Source organism: Vollenhovia emeryi, unplaced genomic scaffold (genome assembly GCF_000949405.1).
Source record: "Vollenhovia emeryi isolate VEMERY1.0 unplaced genomic scaffold, V.emery_V1.0 DF939133.1, whole genome shotgun sequence".
NCBI lineage: Eukaryota > Metazoa > Arthropoda > Insecta > Hymenoptera > Formicidae > Vollenhovia > Vollenhovia emeryi.
In genome coordinates, this window is record NW_011967233.1 from 1,311,475 (window position 1) to 1,315,841 (window position 4,367).

The 4,367-nt window shown below is 33.4% G+C and overlaps 1 protein-coding gene across 1 annotated transcript in view; it reads left to right on the forward strand.

The window, feature by feature from the left end:
- The first annotated feature begins 861 nt into the window (after window positions 1-861).
- The window catches only part of LOC105567875 (ATP-binding cassette sub-family G member 1-like), a 25,920-nt gene continuing 22,414 nt past the window's right edge, over window positions 862-4,367 (forward strand). Inside the window, exon 1 of the mRNA XM_012023114.1 lies at window positions 862-955. The gene's annotated coding sequence lies outside the window, so the exon portion shown is untranslated. The remainder of the gene's footprint in view (window positions 956-4,367) is intronic.

Below are 4,367 nucleotides of genomic sequence, written 5' to 3' on the forward strand. Positions count from 1 at the left end.
TGCTATGTGGGTTGTTGGCTGGTTCCAGGATGAAGATAATTATACATGTGTAATATTGAATTTTTAATTATTTTCGAACGATTGTATCTCAATTAACCGTTAACTCAGTTACGTTTCTTGTACACATAACCGTATACGGTATCGATGTTAAAATATATATTTTTCAAGTTTTTCGTTTATTAACGAAAATGTATAAGCTTGAAATTTTTCTTTCATTAACGCAATCATACAAATGCTGGTTAGAATATAGAACTTCGAGTTAAATTTTATCGCGATACGTTTAATTCAAGAATTAAATATCAATTAATCTTATCTGTGCTTAATTATATTGTAATATTTACTCATTGATTGTTTAAATTGATACGAGATTGATTACGACAAATTAAATATAAATAATTTCTTTTTTATACTTGTTAGAAAATTCGATAATACTGAGGGAGATTATTATACATGTCCGAGATTCTCGAAAATTCTAGATCGATATCATTCATTTCAGATTTTTGGATATCACGATCGAGATTGCAGAAATCTTGTCTTGTTTCGTCTCGTGTGCACCTCTAACTTGTGAGTGAGTCGCGCACTCGCTAAAATGAAATGGCAACATTTTCCGAAGGGATCGACGGTCGATAAAGAAATGACGATCGAAATATTAGTATCTCACTTCAACGAGCGCGCGACTCACTCACAAGCTCCGCGCGCACACCAAGAAATCGTCCAAACATCTGGGCCCTAATTATAAGTATTACATAACATCTATCGTTTTGCGTGAAGGCTATTCCCACGATGTGACAAAGAAGCGCACAATGCGAAGCGCACGCGGTACGATAGCAGGGAGAGATAGTTCGTGAGTCAACAAATCTGAATCAGTCTATCGTGGTTGGTGGTAGCGGTACGAGCTTCGCCGCGCTTGGAGTTGCTCTATCGCAACAGTGTGACGTGTCAGTTGACGAACAACGTGAGTTCCGTGATTCGATACTATCGTACTTCCCAGCAATAGAGGTGCCGAAGTGCGCGAGAAATCGGGACAAAATTCGAGCATTTGACACACGTCGAATATCAAATCAACAACTCTCGATGCTCAGAATCTTCCGCACACTTCCGGAATGATATTTTATTCGTAGACTTTTTCGATCATTTTTTCAATAACCTCGCTTGAAATGTCGAGCGACCAGTAATCCTCAAAGACAATCCAAGTTCAACTTTTTTTTAAAAAATTGCACGTTGGATATTAGTATTAAATACCTATTTTGTTTTTCTACTATTTCAACAAAAATCTGTTTTCAAACCGACAAATAATTGGTGCGCAGTTTACTAGGTTGGCAAAAGTCAGGGTTGGGAAGTAACGAGTCAACTCGAGTTAACTAATAAATTGAGTTAACACGTTACTTCCCACATAGCACGTAGTATTACAGTAATATCACAGTATTATATATTTTATTGTAATATTACATTTCCAATGTAATATTACAATAAAATATATCGGAAATATTACTGTAATATTACTGATGTATCACAGTAATATTAAAATGTCCGCCCAATGAAATATTACCGAGACAATCGTATAGTAATATTACTGTGATAATCACAATAATATTACTGTGACATATTACAGTAATATTACTGTGATATATCACGTAATATTACTGTAATATGTCACTATAATATTACTGTAATATTGCAAGGAATTAGATTTAGGGTAAACCTGAATATGGCGGCCCTACAGAAAAGATAGTCACAGGCTGTATAATCTCTCCAATAATTGTTTAATAGTGCGTTTTTGTAATCATTCTCAAAGATGATTATTGTCATATTACAACTTACCCTTATAATATTTTATTCATACTTCAATGCGATATACATTGGAAAGTGCCAAATAGCAACGTGATATTAAATGACGTCTTCATGGCATCTTAATAACATAATAAAACGTAATGAGACGTAATTAAAAAGTAATTTGATATCATCTTGCACTACTTTGAATCTGATATATTGCAGCAATATTATTGTTATATTACTGTGATAATTTCTATGCAACATACCAGTAATATTAATGTAATATTGCAATGTATTATATAAATGTATTATATTAGTAATATTACTGTAATGTTACATTGCAATATTATAATATTATTGATATATTACGTAATGTTATATGCTATGTAGGTTGTAACTATAACGAAGTTATAGTTACAGTTACTGTTTTTGGTAACTCTAACTTAACTTCGTTACTTTTTCTCCGTCTGTAACTGTAACTCAACTCATTGTCAGTAACATTTTTTCGGTGACTATAATTTTTCAAACAGCACCAAGTCGACTATTAGTTGACTGTCAGTCGGCAGAAGAAGTCTAAAGTCGACTTCAAAGTCTATTTGAATGTCAAGTTATTGCCAATTGATAATCAACAAATGACTCGACTATAGTCGGCTGCTCTATGTATGTAAACAGCGAGAAATCTTTAAGCACGCAAAACCGAAAAAAACCTACACAAAACGGAATAAGCGGATCAGCAACGGATTCCTTGATTAACTTGTATTAATCGACAGAGTAAATTGTATTAATGCGGCAGCCGCGCGAAAAATGTGACTAGTCTCATGTCCAGATCATAGGCCGGTATTCATAGTCGGATCTTATATTCAAAACCATCTTGAATTTATCTAAAGTTGCTGTATGGAACATTTCATTGTCTACGGAGTATCTTAAGATAACGATAAGATAATCTTGAATATAAGATCTGACTATGAATACCGGCCATAGACTTATACTCATAGACTGCGCCGTCTTGCGGGCGGCTTGAGAACAAGACAAAACGGAGAGGACAATAGCGCTAGGAAACCTTTCTCTCTCATTAAGTGGCAAGAGAGGAGATAAAGCGACTTCAGCTAAAGCTATATTTCACTTATTATACACAAATATTGTTTTAATTAACTTTAACTGAACTTGTGCGGAATTTAAAAGCTAGTTGCGTAGAGAAAGTTGACATCTCTGCTTAAAGTATTAGATAGCTGATAGAATATGATCAGATTATATCAGATTACAATTTCAATGTAAATGAGTCTTATTAATTTACATTGAAATTGCATGTAATCTAATGTAACTCTCTGATCATATTCTATTTATTATTTTAAACAGGAATTTAACACGTGAAAAGACGGAAGAATAAAAAAATTCGTAGGCACAGGAAGAAGCGTCAAACTCGTTAAACTTTGCATCTTTTACATGGAAAACTTAATAAACAACTAAATGACGTTGTAAAGAAAAACAAGAAATGTAGGCATGTGTGTAGAAAGTGTGACGTAACTTTGCGTTGATGTTTTTATTTCTTATCATTGTTTATCTTATTTATGCTTATCGTATGGTTTCCATGTATTTATCCCAATACTGATTATTATAATAAGTCGTCTGGCCGACTGATTACGTGTCATGTTCGGTCGTTCGTAAAATTAAAATCAGCTCTTTTAATTTACCATACTGATTTACTGACATAACATATCACTTGAAAAGGACCAAAAATCATAGTCGAAACGTTATGAGTTTGAATATTAAAATTTGCCAGATATGGTGATGTAATCTTCTGCAGTTTCTGATTACTAAGCTTCGAAGATATCGAAAGATCGAATGTCAAAGCCTTCGAGGAAAATCACCAGTCCTAGGCATTACACATGCAGCATGTATTAAGGATGTATTACGTATACCTTCCCAGCAAAAAATACAGTAATCTTAAAAATTCAATATATATCGGTTGTATGCATACTTTAACGGCTGGCTATTATTGAATATTATAACAAAGATGTTAATGTCACTGGATTAAATAACTTCAACCTCTTTTTATAATTATTGACAGCGTATTTATAAATATTCTTAATAGCAGTTAAAAACTTTTAGCTCTGAATTTGCCCAGAATCCAACTGCTAAAACCAAAAATCTGACATATGTAATCTGCATATAGACAGAAAGTGTTGGTTGTATATAGTCAAAAATATCACACAATAGCATAAAATATTATTTTAAAATGCTAATAATACGCTAAAAATTAAAAACAATTTTTTAATGTAAATAATACAAGAAGATATGACAACACCGCATTGACTGTTGGCTGCAGTGAACTGCCAAGCAACCCGCGACGGTGGTCCGACATAATCACATAGCCTAAGACAGCTGTCATCATTCAAAAGTAAAAATGTATATATAGTAGTATAGAAAAGTATAGAAAATTATAGATTTGCAGTACTGCGAGTGAATATCGGAACGCAGCCTATACTGCTATACATACATATACAGCGCGTAGTGCGACGTTGCCACGTCTTTAGAGTCTAATGTCAAAATCTGTGAGATTGCTGCAGTTTGCTTTTTCTTCTCAAAAACGAGTA